Source organism: Piliocolobus tephrosceles, chromosome 2 (assembly GCF_002776525.5).
Source record: "Piliocolobus tephrosceles isolate RC106 chromosome 2, ASM277652v3, whole genome shotgun sequence".
NCBI lineage: Eukaryota > Metazoa > Chordata > Mammalia > Primates > Cercopithecidae > Piliocolobus > Piliocolobus tephrosceles.
In genome coordinates this window covers 4,597,213-4,617,658 of record NC_045435.1, presented here as the reverse complement: position 1 = coordinate 4,617,658, position 20,446 = coordinate 4,597,213, and the positions used below count along the sequence as shown (strand labels likewise).

At 34.6% G+C, this 20,446-nt stretch overlaps 1 pseudogene; it reads left to right on the top strand.

Annotated features, from left to right (window-relative positions):
* Window positions 1–19,724, top strand: part of LOC111542173 — a 173,730-nt pseudogene extending 154,006 nt beyond the window's left edge.
* The last annotated feature ends 722 nt before the right edge of the window (window positions 19,725–20,446 follow it).

Genomic DNA, 20,446 nt, shown 5'->3' with positions numbered 1-20,446 from the left:
AGGAAAACATTGGGCTAATCAGTGTAAGTTTGATAAAGATGGGAACCGCATTTTGGGAAAAGCCATGAGGGTTTCCTGGGCTCTGTTCCAAACAGGGGCATTTCCGGCTCAGGCCACTCTGTCACCCGTGTACAATGCCTGTCCCCCGCCACAGCTGGTAGTGCTGAAGTAGATTTATGCTGCACAAAAGCTGTGAGCCTTCTGCCTGGGGAACCCCTGCAAAAAGTTCCAACAGGGGTCTGTGGACCTTTGCCAGCAGGGATGATAGGATTACTTCTAGGAAGGCCTAGTATAAATTTAAAAGGAGAACAAATACACACAGGAGTCATTGATTCAGATTACAATGGGGAAATTCAGACTGTTATATTTACTTCTGTTTCCTGGAAAGCAGAGCCAGGAGAGCATATAGCACACCTCCTGATTATGCCATATGTGGAAATGGGGAAAAGTGAAATTAAACAAACAGGAGGATTTGGAAGCACAAATAAACAAGGCGAAGCAACTTATTGCGTGAATCAAATTATTGATAAATGTCCTACCTGTGAAATAACTATTCAGGGAAAGAAATTTAAAGGTTGGGTAGATACAGGAGCAGACATTTCAATCATTTCTCTACAGCACTGGCCGTCCACGTGGCCAATTCAACCCGCTCAATTTAACATAGTTGGAGTTGGTAAAGCCCCTGAAGTATATCAAAATAGTTATATTTTGCATTGTGAAGGGCCCGATGGACCACCTGGGACTATTCAACCAATTATAACTTCTGTACCTATACATTTATAGGAGAAAGATGTATTACAACAATGGGGAGCACAAGTTGTAATTCCAGGCCAAATATATAGCCCTCAAAGTCAACATATGATGCATGAAGTAGGGTATGTCCCTGGTATGGGACTAGGAAAAAATTGACAAGTTTTGAAAGAACCACTTCAAGCAGAAAGCCATTGTCAAGCCTCCAGAATCTATACCTTTAAAAATAGTTAACAGATAAGCCAATTTGAATAGAACAATGGCTGCTGAGTAAAGAGAAACTGGAGGCTTTAGAAGACTTTTCGCTGAGCAATTCGAAAAAAAAAAAAAAAAAGCCAGATAGCTCCAACATTTTCCCCTTGGAATTCTCCAGTTTTCATAATTAAGAAAAAATCAGGTAAATGGAGAATATTGACATATCTTAGAGCCATTAATTCAGTTATACAACCTATGGGGACATTACAGCCAGGTTTGCCTTCTCCTGCTATGATTCCAAAAATTGACCTTTAATCAACGTAGATTTAAAACACTGTTTCTTTACTATCCCTTTAACTGAGCAAGACTGAACCGTTTGCATTTACAATTCCTGCAGTAAACAACCTGCAGCCTGTTAATCATTTTCACTGGAAAGTGTTGCCACAAGGCATGTTAAACAGCCCAACAATTTGCCAGACGTATGTAGGGCAAACAATTGAACCTACTTATAAAAAATTTCACAGTGTTACATTATTTATTATATGAATGATATACTTTGTGCTGCCCCCACTCGAGAAATATTACTCCAATGTTATGATCACTTGCAAAATTTGATTTCTCACACTGGTTTAATTATAGCTGCTGACAAAATTCAGACTACTACTCCTTACTGCTACTTGGGGACCTTAATAAATGATACCACCATTGTGCCACAGAAAGAAACCATATGTAGGGATCAATTGAAAACATTAAATGACTTTCAAAAATTACCAGGGGATCCATTATTGGATACCACCTGCTCTAGGCAGTTACCTATGCCTTAGTAATCTATTATCTATTCTTAGAGGAGATTCTCACTAGCCCTTGGCAATTAACAAAAGAAACTGAGGCAGAGCTGCAGCTAATTGAAAAAGCAAGACCATAAAGCTCAAATAAATACAATAGATCCAGAGAAGACTCTAGATTTGCTAACTTTTCCAACTCAGCATTCACCTACTGGTGTAATTGTTCAAGAGCAAGATCTTGTAGAGCGGCTTTTTCTTCCACATACTAATCCACAGACTCTAACTCCTTATTTGGATCAAATCGCTACTATGATAGGAAATGGGAGAACTCGGATTGTTAAATTACATAAATATGATCCTGGAAAAATTATTGTCCCTCTCATGAAGGCACAAATACGGCAAGCTTTTATAAATAGTCTTACTTGGCAAACCCATTTAGCTGACTTTGTGGATACTCGTGATAATCATTTTCCTAAAACAAAACTGTTTCAATTTTTTGAAATTAACTAACTGGATCCTCCCTAGAATAACTAAATGTAAACCAATTGAAGGTGCTGAGAATGTTGTTACAGATGGGTCTAGTAATGGCAAAGCTTCTTATTCTGGATCAAAAGATAAAGTTTTACAGACGCCCTATACTTCAGCTCAAAAAGTGGAGCTCGGGTATTAACTGCTTTTAATATGCCTATTAATGCCTATTTCTGATTCTTCATACATGGTTCATTCCACACAGTTAATTGAAAATGCTCAGTTATGATTTCATACAGACAAACAACTGATGACTTTATTTACCCAATTGCAAACAGCAGTTAGGAGTAGAAGGTACCCTTTTCACATGTCTCACATTAGGGCTCATACACCACTTCCAGGACCTTTGACTGCAGGGAATCAAATGACTGATTGCCTAGTTGCTACTGCAATATCTAATGCTAGACACTTTCACAATTTAACCCATGTTAATGCCTCTGGTCTCAAACACAGATACAGCATTACCTGGAAAGAAGCTAAAGCTATTATCCGGTGATGCACAACTTGCCAAATGGTACGTTCCTCATCTTTCACAGGAGGAGTGAATCCTTGAGGATTGGAACCTAATTCTCTTTGGCAAATGGATGTCACACATGTTCCCCCGTTTGGGAGACTAGCTTGTGTACATGTATGTGTGGACACCTTTTCTCATTTTTTGTGGGCTACATGCCAATCAGGAGAGTCTTCTGCCTGTGTTGAATGTCACCTTTTGCAGTGTTTTGCAATGATGCACATTCCAGCTTCTATTAAAACAGATAATGTCCTAGTCTATAATAACCAAGCTCTAGCTACATTTTTCTCTATATGGAATATTAAACACATTACTGGTATCCCATATAATTTTCAAGGACAAGCCATAGCGGAAAGAATGAATCTCTCCCTGAAACAGCAGTTGCAAAAGCAGAGGGGAGAAAACAGGGACTATGGAACACCCCACATGCAATTGAATCTAGCATTTTTAACTTTAAATTTTTTTGAGGCTGCCTAAAAGCCAGATGCTATTAGCAGCTGAACAGCATTTACAGAAACCAGCTGCAAAGACAGAAGCAGACCAGCTGGTTTGGTGGAGAAATCCAATAACAGAAAGTTGGGAAATAGGTAAAATAATAACTTGGGGTAGAGGTTATCCTTGTGTTTCTCCAGGACTGAACAAGTAGCCAATTTGGATACCATCAATACACCTGAAACCTTATCATGAGCCAGATGCCAAGGAAGAGATTCCGTGAGGATCCCCAGGACCCCCCTCAAGTTACAACCATGTAAAGACAGATGCTGAGGAGGACCCCAACTGTCACAAGCAACACTCGTTGAACACAGCCACCCACCTGGGGACAGATCAAGAAGCTGTCACAGATGGTAGAAGAAAACCTGAGGAAAGTGGGACAATGAGTCACAATGAGTAATTTAATGTTAGCTATGATAGCAGTAATCACCATTGCCGTGAGTATTCCTTCAGCAAGGGCTGACAAGAGAACAATTATACTTATTGGGCATATTTAGCAATTTTGGCTGGCAATAATGCCTGGATGTAATCACTCTATGACACAGTTACACGTGCTTTCTGATCTCAATATTTACCATAATGAATCTGCTCCTATAATTAAGGCATACTGTCCTCAAAAACCTATTTGTAAACAAAATTGAACATGGCCAGAAAAAAATGAACATACTTGTTTAGGAAGATTGCATTGCAGAACAGGCAGAGGTGCTGCACGTGATTCCTATGGAATCATTATTGATTGCTCCCCTAAGGAGACATTTAGCTTGAATTGCACTTCCAGTCTGCATGCCATGGCCACCCTATGTTCAGCTGGTCTGAACAAAATGGTTAGATGGTAGAAATGATAATAAATATGGCAAGAGTTCCTGTTATCTGGAACCATGGCAGTATAGTGGCACCTCAACCTCAAATGATATGGCCCGCTCCAGGAACTAACATAAGGATTTGTGGAAACCATTAATGGCTCTTAATAAGATCAAAATTTGGGAAAGAATAAACAAGCATCTAGAAGGACACTCTACAAACTTGTCTTTGGATATTGCAAAATTAAAAGAAGAAATATTTAAAGCATCCCAGACACACTTGACCTTAATGCCAGCTTCTATTAAAACAGATAATGCCCTAGTATATAATAACCATGCTCTAGCTACATTTTTCTCTATATGGAATATTAAACACATTACTGTGTTTCTCTATATGGAGTATTAAACACATACATGCACACTCCAGGAACTGGAGTGCTTGAAGGAACTGCAGACAGATTAGCAGCTAGTAACCCATGAAAATGGATAAAAACACTTGGAAGCTCTATGATTTTAATGATGATTGTGTTATTAACCTGTGTTGTTTATCTTTGTATGATCTGAAGATGTGGATCCTGACTCCTGCGAGAAGTAGCTTGCCGTGACAAAGCTGCCTTTGCTTTCATTGCTTAGCAAAACAAATGAGGGGGACATGTTGGGAACAGACCCCCAAATCTGGCTATAAACTTGCCCCAAAACTGGCCTTAAGCAAAATCTCTGCAGCACTGTGACATGTTTGTGATGGCCATGACACCCAGGTTGAAGGTTGTGGGTTTACTGGAATGAGGGCAAGGAACACCTGGCCCATCCCAGGTGGAAAACTGCTTAAAGGCGTTCCTGAACCACAAACAATAGCATGAGTGATCTGTGCCTTAAGGACATGTTCCTGCTGCAGTTAACTAGCCAGACCCATCCCTTTATTCCGGACCATCCCTTTGTTTCCTGTAAGGAATACTTTTAAATTAATCTATAATCTACAGAAACAATGTTTATCATTGACTTGCTGTCAATAAATATGTGGGTAAATCTCTGTTCAGGGCTCTCAGCTCTGAAGGCTGTGAGACCCCTGATTTCCCACTCCACACTCTATATTTCTGTATGTCTGTGTCTTTAATTCCTCTAGTGCCACTAGGTTAGGGTCTCCCCAACTGAGCTGGTCTTGGCATTCTGATAATTTTATTGTGCCATTAAATCTTTTATATAAGTTAAGATAAGTTAATATATCGTGCAAGTATTTTCTTTCACCAAAATTGCATTTTGGCTTTCAAAATTAACAAAAATTATTGTTAGAGAGATGTGACAATGAATTATAATAAATCTCATTCAGTTACATTACTACAGATAATTATAAATCCCAATAAAATTGTTATTTTTCCTAACAAAAACATTATTGAAAATTGTGACTTGATCTTCTTATTGTTTTGCTCACAGAGGCATGAAAAGCAATATTAAAAATAAAATTATTTTTCTGCTTTGCTTGTATTTGTTATTTCCAAAATCCAATTACAGGAAGTTAAACTGTGGTGAAGGCACATATTAATTCATCAGTAACAACTTGTCCAACTCTAGTGATAAAGTATTCCTGAGGTATAAATGTCCCAAAAGAAGAAAATTTTAATATAAACATATAAAGCTACAGGAACTAAATTTTAATTTAATAAGTAGTATTGAATGTCCAGTACAACCGAAGTATTATGTTAGGCTCTCGGGATGCAAACCTAGTCAAACATTGCTCCTGTTCTCAAAAAGTTTAATAATGGAGTGACTCTACTGAGAGAAGGATATTTAGCTTTCCAAGTCACCAAAATGTGGTCGACTTTGACTCTGTCATAAGAGTTAAGTTTCTACAGAAAACATGAAGAGCAGTTTGCCTATTAGAACTGGGTTGTAAATGTATTGTTTAGAGAAGAAATGTAAAATTGCACAGACATGTAACAGTATGGCATATCAGGTGAAGTAAAGTCATTCAGTATTACTTGATATACAAATGAATGGGAAGCTCTAAGAGATGAGTGTGGAAGAGAATATATGTAGACAGTCCTTGTGAATTATAATTTGATGACATGGAAAATCATGAGAAGCTTTCTTGTTTTAGTTTAAAATACACTTTAAAAATCTGGCATTTGGCAGAATAGTGATGTCTAATTATGGATATTTAGCTCAAATCAAGATATTGAAAGGAGAAACAGCAAACTGATACATTATTCTGAGAAGATATTAGCAGTAATTAGATACATATTTAACAAGAATTCAGAAATATGTTTTCACATTTACATAGGTGCTTACAGTGGCTGATAAAATATTTTTGCAACTAATCTAGTAACACTTGACTAAAAGATTTATTACAGAATGTGTTTGTTATCAATTGACAAAGTGAAAAACATTGAAGTTACATTTTCTTTACCTTTATTAGATATATAAAATACTAGTAAAATAATGTCAACTTCTTTTAGATATACTTAACTGTTAGAAGAATGTGTCTGCCATTAGAAAATCATCTTGTTAATAATTTATTGGTTGACTTTGTTTCATGAATTTATAAGTATTTTAGTTACTATAGAAATATTTTGTTTTTACTGGTATTATGTTCTAAGATAATTTTTGAAGAGTTTAGACATATGGACATTGTAATCAGGATTCCCAGAGTTTTTATTTTGGCTTTGCTATTTGCTAGGTATATGAACTTGAACAAGTGATTTTACTTCTTTCAGTTTCAATTTCTTCATCTTTATAATAGTTATACATATATTATAGGGATACATGTAAAATCTCAGTACCTTGTTCCTATATAATAAATGAAAATCAAATGTTGATTGTTATTATTATTATTATACTGTTAGTATTCGAATTAAGGTTTTATACAAGAATCAGATTTACAAGTCCTTATCTCCACTTTATATGTGGACTTCTACAATGCAACCTGAAGAGACAGGATAGGACCTAATATTCTGTTCAACATACAATGTATAAATTCTATTTCAATTAGTAATCTTAATAATTTTAGGTAGCTGCATTTCATCAGATTGTGATTGATGTTACCCTGTATAAAGGCAAATAAAGAGCTTATCCTTGAAGTAAAGAAAAAAAGTCAACTCTGTGTGTTCATCTTTACAGTATTAGCACTGTATTTAACCATCAATAAATACATTTATTTTATTGATTGTTCTTTATTCATTCATTCAAAAATATTTATTGAGTGTCTATTAGGTTCAAGAAACACATTTAGACCGTAGCAATGAACCAAACATCATAAATTCAATTGAGTGGAATCAGATACCTAAAAAAATAAAATAGATACTATATTAGAAGGACTTCACTACTATAAAGAAGAATAAGACCAGGATATAGATAAATGAAAGTTTGTGTGGTGCTGTTGGTTAGAAAGGGATGTGGTAAATAGCAGTTTTAAACAGGGGGGCCAGGGAAGACCTCATTGAGAAAGTCCCATTTAAATAAAGATCTGAAAGAGTAGGGGAGTGAGCCACGTGAAGAGTCGAGAAAAGAGAGAACAGAAAATGCCTCAGTCAGAGGCATTCCGTGGGTGTGTGAAAACAGGAAGAAGGCCCGGTGTGGCTGAAACAGAATGAGCAAAAGCCAGAGGAGTAGAAAGCAAGATGAAAAGGGCCACAGGGGAGAGAGTTTGGAGGGCCTCATGGCTACACGAATGACTGACTTCACAATGTTGTTATGAGACTTCCACAAAGTATCCTCATATACCATATGGGCTTCATGAACGCAGGACATTTGGACCTGTGGAGACAGGAAGTATGAAACAGTAATTAAACAGTACAAAATGTAATTTATTATTGTGTAGATTGAATATATGTAAAAAGTAAAAGTAGACATATATGGTTTTTTTTTTTTTTATTAGTTTACTATGTAATCATTGCACCCAGAAGAGCAAGCCGTGTTGTGTGTCATCCTGCGACAGCTAAATAACAATAGAGCAAACTATGACAAAAGTGTTTACTGTGAGCCAAAGCAAACCTTTGGAATACCAAAGATGGAGAGGAGAAGCAGTCAGAGGAAATGGAAAAGATTTTCTAAACGTTAAAAATAAAGCCAGAATTGTATCTGCAGTTGACATCAACTCACTCCTTTTCTCCACTTTCAAGCTTTTCTTATTCCATATGACTAGAGATAAAAAAGAAACTCTGTCTACCCATTACCACATAAGGAGATAAAGCAACATAAGCAATGGCTGAATCATCAGAGAAATGACTCAAGAAATGGAGGAAGATATTAGAGAAACATATCACTTAGTCTCAATTCACAAGCCACAAGCACTTTCTAAGAGAGAGCGAGCAACAAGCTTTCTAAGTTTCGTGAAAGATATTCTAAGACAAAAAAAATCTGAGAAGAAAACTAGCATATTTTTTTAAAAAATAGAAGATAAAAATATAATAATAAACAAACATTAAAGAAACAGAAGTAGAAAAAAGAGTGAGAACACAGCAAATGACACCAGGATAGACTTGAACACATCACAGAGAGAGAATGTAATGGGAAATCACAGTGATTATAAAATAATTATAAAGATAAAAATGTTTATGGAAGACAGATCAATTTAGCTTACTATGGTGATCCTGAAAAAGCAAACAAATGAATTTTCTAAAAACCCTCCAAATTAGAATACAGCAAAACTTTTCTAAAAAGAAAGAAAAGTGAATTTGTATACAGAAAGGGCACAGAAGTATAATAGAAAAAAACCTACAGAATGATCGATTCAAGCATATATGTGGACAAAATTACTGTATTTTTATGATGAATAAAATGTGAAATGGTCTGCAGCAGAGAAAATAAGGCATGTAAAAAAACAAAAACTCAAGATGACCTCAGCCATTTCCACATCAATACAAAAGAGAATAAAATACTCTCTACCAAAGTTTAAGGGAAGTGGGAGTGAGGGATTTACAAATTATATTCCAAGTAAAATTGTCCTTAAAGTATAATCTGAAAGACATGTATGTGTTTGGAAAATCCAGGGAACAGAGCACTCATCATTTCCTTGTGGAAAACTGCCAAAAAAATGTAATGAAGTAAATAATTAAAAAAAAAAAAAAAAACAATTCAGTAATAGAGATGCTGTAATAAAGTGAGTGAAGATAATTGCCAAATGCTTTCAAATACAGAACTACAACTGATCAATTTTGCCAACATGGTAGATTTTGAAATGAGTATATTATTTTAGATGCCAAGAAACCATGTAGCATCTTGAAAATTGACCTTACATTAGGTAGCCTGACTTTCCACACACATGTGATTACAAGTCTCCTGCACTGTCATTTCTATAGGTAAAAACAGGTGAAACTCGTTCAAGATCTGGCTTCAGTGAAAACGCTATCAGTGAGGAGTAATGGAGTCTCTATTCAGACAGCATCATAAAAATCCATATGTACAATATTTTTGGGGCCTCTAGAGTTACAAGAGAAAACAAACTGCTCAGCCTCATTCTCTGGCTTTGGTAAGTAGTTAAGCTGGTTGATATGGCCATTGTCATCTTAATGATTGCCTTGTTGAATGGAACAGTTTTGTAAATTCAGTTGTCTGACATATATAAAAGAATCAAAATCTCATTTCCCATATGAATAGCCTCCACTAGCTTTCATAGATTCAGATTGCAAAAACTGATGAAGTTCAATAACAAGGAAGATATTTTGGAGACAGGTAACTAGAAATGAGGACAAAGTGGCCAGAAATTAAGTCATTCTATCCTTGGATAAGAATAGGTTGAGAATATTTCTCTGGCCATGTCCATAATATTTCCATCCCTCATGAGGTATGATAGCACAATACACTGTTGTACTATTATACTATTATATAAGGAGGTATTAGTCCTGTTACTATAGCAAGCAGATTCCTAAACCACCAGTAACTGCAGCAGTGTTCCTCTTGGTTTATACCGTGTATTAGTATTAATGGAAGAAATCCAGGTACTTTAGTTAATATCAGATATCCCTCTACTTACAGCAATCCAGATGATTGTGGCATGAAACCAATAAATTGACTATTGGAGTAATATAAATATCTTATGTACATTTCAGTTAAAATAATGAAGCGGCCTATAGACTGTAGCAAGTTATATGATAATACAGTGGGTCACTAAACAATTTCCTGTCAAAATTAAAGAAAAATAAATTCAAACACTGTCCTTCATATCTATTGTTAATCATAAGATTCTATAAATATCTTTTTGAAGGGTATTAAAAGAGAAGTCAAAATGGAAAATGTAATAAAACCAAAGGATAGAAAACACACACCAGACCAAAAAAAAAAAAAAAAAAAAAATCACCGTACACTGTAGTCTGCAGTTTTCTAGTAATATTGGTTTGGAACAGCTACATAAACCAATTTGGTTCATTGACTTTTTGATGGTGTACATTTTGTCCTTTCAGGTCTTATATTGAACATAATATATCACTGTATATAGAATGGATATAGTTTTTATTAGAGAGAGAGGGGAAAAAGCCAGGTTTCATTAGATCATATCAAGTTGAAAAACTATAAGCTTTAGAAAGAAATTGGGTACCCATGCCACGGAAAAGAAATATTCTGTTGAAATGTTGACTTTCAGTATTTTCAGCAGGACATGTATTTAATAAGTAAGTATCATAGTATGAAACTTCTGGTAAAATCCTCACTTTTGTAAGTTACAGATTGATTGGTCTTTGATCTGGGCTTTTATTGAAAACCTTTACACGTTGTATATCAATTGTTTGAATGGTTGCTCTTTTGTAAATTGACTTCACTATTTGAAAATGATTTTTATTTGAAAAATTTTCTTGACAATCCAAATTCAGTTTTAGGTACATTTCTCAAATAAGTTGTAGTTTAAGTTTCACATTTCAATTAATTAATCACTTGAAACGATAAAGGAGAGTCAAATATTGTAACACATCTACCCATCATAATAAGCCCACTCTAAATCAAACCCCTTGTAGTTAACTTCAACAGGAAGCAAGATTACTTTTCCAAGGCCTAGGGGATTATACAAATATGGATTAAGACTGATTTATCCCTTAAGCAAACCGCAGATTGTCATTCATTCCTTCTAACTGAAATCAAACAGAAAATACTCTTAACGAGAAGGAATACCAACTAAGTCACTACATAGAGTGAGACGTTTTAAACCTCATGTCAGGCACATACAGGGAATAGGGAATTGGCTGGCATATAGTTTTTAAATAGTTTAAGATAAAGAAAAATTGCATCCATTTGTAACTAATTTAAGTTTCCATGCATTTTGAAAATGTAAATAGATAGGTGATCTCTTTTTTAACCATTCATTTTAAGCCACTGAGATTTTCTCTCAAAATTATATTATAATTTCACTTTAAATTCAGGTGTAGTTGTCACTACTGTCAAACTGTAATATGATCATGAAATTGATTTTACATTTGTGTGAAAGTGAATGTAATAAAATAATTTCCTCTTTTGTTTCTGATCCTACTCCCTTTCAGGAAAGGGATTGTCTGGTTTTCTTTTACTGTGTAAACACCCCAGGCTAAATACTTAATCAAATTTGAAACACAATTTCTAATTAAAAACAGAAATAACAAGAAAATTAAGGGAATAGAATTATATAAGAATAGTATGAAAATTCTGAAAAGGGAGAAAAACATGAAAAATCTAGTCATCCCAAGTAATATATTCTACTTTTTAAAAACACAGTAATGGAAGCTTAGCTTAATTAAAACTAGAGTAGAAAATTGAAAAGGAGAGACAAAAGAGTTGGTCCAAAAACCATTCTAGATATAGTGCCATTTAACACATTAGCAAGGGATATGACTCACCGCTATGTAAGAAAGCAAACTAAATACAAAAGAAAAGCATAGGAATCTTGATAGGCAAATAACGCATACACTGTACTTATAAAGGAAAAAATATCCATATGTAGTATGTGATTCGCAACATAGACTAACTGATTGGTTTAGAACAAGAGAAATTCATTATTTCTTAGTTCTAGGAGCTAATTTTCTTTGACTTCTGTTTCATCACTTTGATTTTTGCCTTTATATTCGCACAACATTCTGTGTGTGTGTGTGTGGTGGTTGCGGGGTGTGTATCCAAATTTTGCTTTTGTATAAGAATACCAGTCATATTGGATTAGGGAGTCGCCCTACTTCAGTATGACCTCATCTTGACCTATCTAAGTACATAGGCAATAACACCATTTTTCAAAAAGGTCACATTCTAAGAAACCTAGGGCGGCTAGAACTTTACCATATGAATTTGGGAGAAAGAAAATTCAACCTGTAGAAGATTGTAAACATATAAATATGAACTCCATTTAGCAGATAATGAAAAAATTTCAAATTAAAATGAACATTGTGATACCATTAAAATAAATAAGCATGTATATTATTCAATGATCATAAATCACTTTTGTAAACTGTGCCGTCTTCCTGGGGTGGGAAGAATCTGTCAAAATGTATGAACCATCTTTGAATTCTGTATTTGGCTAAATAATTTCACATGTATGACTATTTTTAAAGAAAATCATTCTAATAGTCATTATATGTTTTTATAAAAAGGTTTTTCAACAGTTTTATTTATAAAAAATTGGAAAAAATGTCAACATTAGAAAACAATAGGACAATTTGGTTGCTATACATAATATACTGTATAATAATATACAGACATTAAATAATTGTGGCTAACTATTTTATGTGGTTACTAATATTCCAGGTATTAATCTAAGCACTTTATTTGTGTTAACTCATTAAAAACTTACAAGAACCCTACAAGAAATATGCCATTATCATTTCAGTTTTATTTTTTATAAGCTTTAGTTGTAGAAAAGTTAAATAACTTGTCTGAGGTCACATATTTTTGTAAATAACAAAGCAGAGATTAAATCCCAGGCAATCTGGCTCCAAGATTCATGATCATAACCACTTACTATATTGATGTCATAAACTGATATTAAAATATGTATCACCAGGTTGTTTAAATGAGACAAAAGTATATTATTATACATTTAATTTTAATTATTTGCATTGATATATAATTTAGGAAGACATTATGCCAAGATATTAAAATCCATTGCCCTGGAGTTACAGAATTATCAGTAACTTTTACTGTTATTTTTGTGTATTCTTGTCTAATATATATATAAAGTTTTAGGATAAAAAAGTACTTGATAACTGATTATATACGTTTCTTATATATGATGTTTGCTGGATCAAATGCAACAATAAGGGAGATATTTGGAAATTTGAACTTCTGTTTTACTCTAGGTAAGCTCTTGTTTTTTAAATTCAAGTTTCAGGCAGCTAGATACACTGACAAAATATAAATAGATTACATGTTTTATGTAATTAACCCAGGGTCAGTATCTATTAGAGTTTAGTTTGCAAATCTACCTTGGGGAATGATGGAATACTCAGGGCACTTCGTGTGACCTAATTTGCATATACGACCCTGTGCCCTGATAGACTTATTCCAAAGTAATTTTAACCTGTTGCCAGGTCCTCGGGATACTTGATTTTGGTTACTACCCCAAGAATCATATTTATTAAAACACTCTTGGAGGGATGCATTGGAGACTTGTAGGAGCTATGAAAATATAACAATATACGATAGACCAATAAGTAATCAGCAAAAGCACACCGACTCCAGCGAGAATAAAAAATAATCCAAAGAAAAGTAGAGCAATATGAAAAGAAGCAGGACAAAGAAACATGACCCTCACCACAATTTCATATTTTGTTCCTCAGCATCATAATGTATATTACATTTATTGCCTGAATATTGAATGTGGTAATAGAGAAGGGAATGCAACTAAAATATAAATTACTTGCACTAGTATATAAAGTCAAGTAGGTCAATTGTGAAACAAAATAATCTTCGTTTTTGTCACATCATTACTACAAAGATTAAATATGACACTGTCTGATCTCAACATCTACTGCCTCATGTCTAATTGTGTCCCTCAAACATAGAGACTTAAATGTTATTATTTTGTTCAACACTTCTTGCTAAGAATGTGATATGTTGCAGTATAACAGGCTTACATTTCCAAAATAGTTTTAAAAGGCTTCAGAGAAGTCCATTAAGCCTTGAGGGGGAGAAATTCAACAGAAGGTTAAAGAGCAAAATTTATTCTGGGAACAAGGAAGAAATTCAGATTTTAGAGCTGAGACACCAACTCAGTTAAATCAGTCACAAGGGTGATAATTTGTGTGCCCAAGATTTTGCCCAGGTAACTCTATTCATCAGTCATGCCAAATTCAAATTTTTCCCTGCAGACTAGAACAAGGTTAGAAGAATTTTCTTTATGGAGAGAATGTATGAAGGCACTGTTGTCTACGGTGGAGACAGAAAGTGTCAAATAACAGAGTTTCGATATATCCTGTAAAGATTAGATCTTTAAGTTATTCTTTCTGCAGTATGTTCAAGTCTAGCCTTACTTGAAATTGTGTTTGGTCAAGTTTACTTTTATTCCATTAGTCTTTTCAGTTATGATTGTCTTAAGATTTTATTACATTCAGTTTAGTCATAGCTCTTTATAGCTTAAAATTTGAAAAACAAATAATATCAATTATTCACACTATTGTGTGAATGGATCTCTTATTGATGTTAAAATAATCTCAAAAAATAGTTGCATCCTCTTCCTACCCATGAAACTAGCTTTGAGTTCTAAAGATTCAGATTAGATCAATGTTTATCAGTTTTGTCCCTCCTTGCATTACTAAAATAATGAAATAATCATGTTGGCTGTCATTACATGGAGAAAAATTAATCAAGATTATCATTGAAGGCATTTAATTTTAATTAATATACCAACGATGTAGGTAAGACCAAAGATACTGAGACATTTTCCTAATTCTTGTATGTTCCAAGTGCCCATGCGTTGTTTACAACACAAAGGTAGCAAGAATCAGAGAAATTTTCACTTTCAATTAAATTCACTTTCTTTAATTCAGTATAATGTCTCTTGTTCAGAGACGAAATTTAGCCACAGCAAAAGCTGGCACATATTCCAATTAGTCGTGAACTATCAGAATTTTTGTTCACTGTAGTTTAGACATGAGTTAGTAAATAACCAATCTTCCAATTCAGTCACATTTCAGATGTTTAACATTTGGGGCCAGTTAAACTATAGGAGAATGTGTGAAAGAAAAAAGTGCCTGAGTGGGTCTGATTCACAAAAGATAAAAACTAACTACATAAATAAAAAGGATACTGTATATATGGACACAAATTTGGCTGATTTCCTATTCTAGCTTTTATATCCTTCAGGTAAATGAAGAGTTGTCATGTAGAAGCTCTGGGAGCGTTCTCTCATGCATGCATTTTGCCTTCCACGTGCCAGATTCTGATTGATACCTATGGCCTATTTTTCTCCTTTCCCCAGCTCTGGAGTCTCTTTGTGACAAGCTGATTTTGATCTCAAGTCCCAAAACTGAAAATTAACAGGATTTTTTTTTCTGTTTCTCTGTTCTAAAACCTTCCCTTGGTTATCTGATGACTGCTTGCCCTTACAGAAATAAGCCCTGCTCCCTTCCTTCCTTATGCCTGAATTTGCCCTAGATTCTGGGGTTTTGGTGTCCCTCCTGCCTCCTCCAATCTACCACTCTGCAGTTTTCCAAATATATTTATTATTGTGCTGACGATGTGGAAAATTCTTTTTCATGTCATTATCAATACATGTGTGGCAATTGATACAATACAACTGTATCAATACAATTGTGTGGCACAGAATGTTCTCCATAATGAGGATACAATGATACAACATAATCACTAGACAAAAGTAGTTATCAGTCTAAAATAGAAAGTTACACTTGTTGTTAACTTATTCCTGTTTTGATTGAGAAAAACCTAGGGAACTACAGGGAACAGAAAGGAGGTATCCAAGAGGATTGGCTAGGGATGGGGTGGCCTAGCACTTAAATACTGTTGAGGACACATTCCTAGACAGGATGATGCTTGAGCTGATAATACAGGAATTTATCTCATGTCTAGACTATTTTTTTTTTCTATTTTCTGTACACTGAGCAGTCTACAACTCTATTGTTTATTTAAAATTAGCAATAAATTTAAAAGAAAAAGTGGAACATTTTTATGAGGGTGGTAGATTAGAGGAGCAATGAACCATGTACATGAACATGAACATCTGTATCAAGATGTTTTAGTTCAAATTCCAGTCTTCCCTTTGATAGACTTTATGACCAAGGACAAATTCATTCACATCTTCATGTCTGAGTCGTCATATAGATAATTTCAGAGACTTGGGTGCTCTCTGAAATCTTATATTTAATGAACTGCATGTCAGGAGTCTTACAGGAAAGGTGATAACTCTTCTGTTATTAGTGTTAGGATGGGAAACTCATGAATAAAGTTTGGGTGGGTCTTTGTGCCATATAAACTATTTTCCTTATAACCTAACAGAAAAAGATAAATATCATATAATACCTACCAGCCAGCTATTTTACTGCTCTTGATGAATGAGGAACAAACAGATCTGGGGTCATTTTCACTATTGACATGGTTTTATAAGGGAATATGTCAGAAGAGTTATATATTTTAAAACATTGTATTTATGTGAAAAACAGCACCACACAGTTATTTTGAGCTTTAGATATCATTAATTTTCAGAAACTTGTTTCACGTGGATATTATCTTCCAATGCTATTTTGACACAATTGTAGAGAATACAGAAGAAATTAAAACTTGGGCTATTCTTAATCAAAAACTAAGAGCAGGAATAAAACAATGGAGTCTGTGGATATATATCATAAACTGTAATGTTGTGAATGTATCATAGAAACAGCCCTATCTCTAACAGCACAATTTTAAAGATGGTTTGGAATACCCAAAATAGGAGGAGCATAGAAAGCATGGAAAAGAAGGCACAGGAAACAGAGACAGCTAGGTCAATTCAGACAGGTGATTTCATCTTTGGAAATTTAAAAGTCACCCATGAAGCTGTTATGTGCATTAATGAAAAATCACTGTCAGTGTTGTATTCTAGATTATGTCAGAAGTCACAAATTTATTGACTTAGCAGAAATCACACCCAATATTCTTATTTTAGTTAATGTCTATTTTGTTGACTAATTTTATATTATAAGCAGAGAGGTGCAGAGGGTCTGCAAGGGGGGGTTGTAATTAATATTTGTAAGTTTTAGTTATACCGCTTAATCAATGAACTGGGCCATGAGATGAATTTATTACCAGAAAACAAAGATTGAATGAATGGTTCTAGAATTGTATCTTTTGGCGACTGTTAAAATCAACTTCCATTTATAGTCAGAAATTACAAAGTTTGGAAACTTAGATCCAATTACCAACATAAAAATACTACCTTAGGCTCTACTGTATTGTCAAAAATTACGAGGGATCTGAGATATTACCATATCGAACGCTAACAGTGAAGGCTGTCCCAAATCTCATTGATGAAAGCAGAAGACATTAAAAGCCTGGTTTAGAGAAAAGGACTTTTTCGTCGTGGCACAGCAAGCAGCCTAAGCTTTACATTCAGATCCGTTTTTCTTGCTCCTCAAATTCTATAGAGACAAGACAGAGCATTTGAGGTGGAAGCTGTTCACTCAGTGAGTTTGCATCACACCTGAGCAACTCCAAGGATAGTTAATGCCAATCTTCTATATTGGGCTGTAAGCAGACCTTCCAATATTTGCTTCCGGCAGGGACACACTGTCTCCATTTTCCAAGGACATTTGTAGTATAGACATTCCCGAAAAAATAGTCCCAAACAAAAGTGACTCTGTGCATAACATCGCACAGAAAGACAATGGAGAAATTACCCGTGGAAAATTATCTCCCAACGTGGAGTTGATTAGTTTGCTTATCAAGACGTGGGTGTATTTCAAAATATTGAAAGCTTATGTTTCAATTTTTCCAAAAACTTGTTTTTCCCAACAGCTTGGTCTTTTGGCATTTCATATAATTACGTTGCACACGTGGCCATCACTCTGCCGGCTAAGCCTTTAGTGATGAAATTCTCAATGATTGCATGACATTTTGGGTTATTTGATTTTGCGCTCAGTATCATCTCTAATTGATATTAAGTTTGCTGTTTTTGATTTGATGTTGAGTATCTTGTTAGATCTAGTTTCTGAGTTGGGAGGTGCTAATGCCTTAATAAAATTAAGATGTAGCTTTGTGTTTACCTTTCCAGGCTAATTTTAAAAAAAGATGAAAATGCACATCAGGATAAAATCTCTGTTCAAGTTTTCTGGAGAAATCTTTTTTACTAGCCCTTTGTCCCTCTTTTTAGTCATACATTACTAATGTGGCAAGCATAGTGAAAGCTACTGTAAATAAAGAAATTCACTTTAATGCATTCAGATGTACAATGGCTAGAACAAGACCTGAGTCCAAGCAGATTTTCTCAGAAAAGTTTGTATCTAACGAACAATACAGTAGAATCACATCATCATTGAGCATTTCTGCTTCAATGACAAGATGATGGAGGACTTGTGAAAAACAAGTTTCTTCTCTAATGTCAACATAAGCACCACATGATATCTCTCTTAATAGTCAACAAATCGGAATGTGCACATAATGTAATCATGATCATTATTTTACAGATTTATTTAATTATTTTATTTATCTATATGGTGCTGGTTATTACTTTCTCACACTAGGTAGGTGAAGGATGGCTTTGGGTTAATGAGTTGGAGTAACAACCCTGAATTTGATTTAAAAATAATGACAAAGTCTATAGTCTATCTGAACATCCCATACAATATATCTTGCCATTAACACTCAACTCACTTTCATTCTATGGAGGTTAAAATTTAATTCACATTATCAAAAAAGTATTTTCCTACAATATGTTTAAAGAATATTGATTTTAATTGGAGATTGTCAATTAGAATAGTCATTAGACTCAGACAATTTGAATAAGCCTCTGAGGTGAGTTAGTACAAAGGAATTTGACTCTACAAGTCAGTGTCAGAGGGACACTAAGGAAAAAATGGACTTTTGCAAGATGGAAAGTCCAGGCCCTTTGTTGGGATAGGAGGAGAGCCTCTGCTACTCAGACTCAGTCAATTTTAAGAATGTGACATATTGACAGATTTTCCAATAATTTCAAGAGAAGATTCAGAATTATGTAAACACCCATTTTTTTTAAAGCCACTCTTAGGTTAGTTTGTGAGTTGTCAGTTTCTGCCCTTTGCTACTCATGAGAAGTGGCACTTTAAAAACATATGCACATACTACTTAGCCCAGGGCCTAGTGGTTAAGCTGATTCTCTCCTTTCCAGTCAGATGCCTCTGCCACAAACATACCCCGCTAGATCATCAGTCAGGTCAAGAAGCATCCAAGCTTGATGCCCCTCTCTGTATTTATTGGAGCTAGAGGTACTGGTGCAGCACTGTATCTCTTGTGTCTGGCATTGTTCAATCCAGATATTAGTTGGGACAGGAAGAAAAACCCAGAGCCCTGAAACGAACTGAGTCCCTGTGATCAATACAAGTTCTACTCAGTGAATGTGGATTACAGCAAACTGAAGAAAGAAGATCCAGGTTTCTAAATGAAATATTTCACTGTAAAGCTGCCTTAGAATGAAGGTCTTCCAGTAACCATCTGCACAGTTTTCCACTTAACCAGGAAATATTTCTCCTCTAAATGCATGAAATCATTTTGATATAATCTACTGGATATTACACTGATTAATAAATAACTGAAACTTGAAAATAAAAGAGGTGCCATAAAATACTTTCATTTACTAATGAGCTACTAAATTAACTGCCCCATTCTGAAGAGAGATCAGGCTTATTTCTGAGAATGTAGAGAGCATGATGCTTCTACAGTTGGCTTATTATGCACAGCTTTGATCTTGTGAAGAAAACCTAAATTATCAGTTTTTCTCATATATGTTTTGGAATAAAAATTATCCACTTGACAGTGGAAACAAAGGGAGAGGATATTCTAAAGCAAAAATTAATCATTTCATTGAACTGAGATCCTTACTATCATAGAATGATGTTAGATACCTAAAATGTAAAACATGCACCTTTATGCCTACATCCTTGCAAATTTGCTCCTGGGAATGGTAGTGGTAGTAAAATCTGGCCCATTTGTTATGGATTGCTTTGAACCAATTTAACTGAATTACTGACCTATTAAAAGAAATCATTTTAAGTTGAAATATTTAAATGGAGGATCCAGCCAATGTTTGCTAAAGACTGTATGGCTCGTTATCCCAAAACGATAATTACATTCACATATTATAGACAAACTTCATCTTACATTCAGAAATTTTATTTTTCTCCTGGCATTAACCAGGTAGCCACCATTCTTTTATTTTCTTGGCTCTTGTATAATATTTTGGAAGTACTTGTAATGATTTTCACTATCAACCCTGAATGTTAATAATGGGGAAATTAATCCTTCTGGGTATTAATTATGTA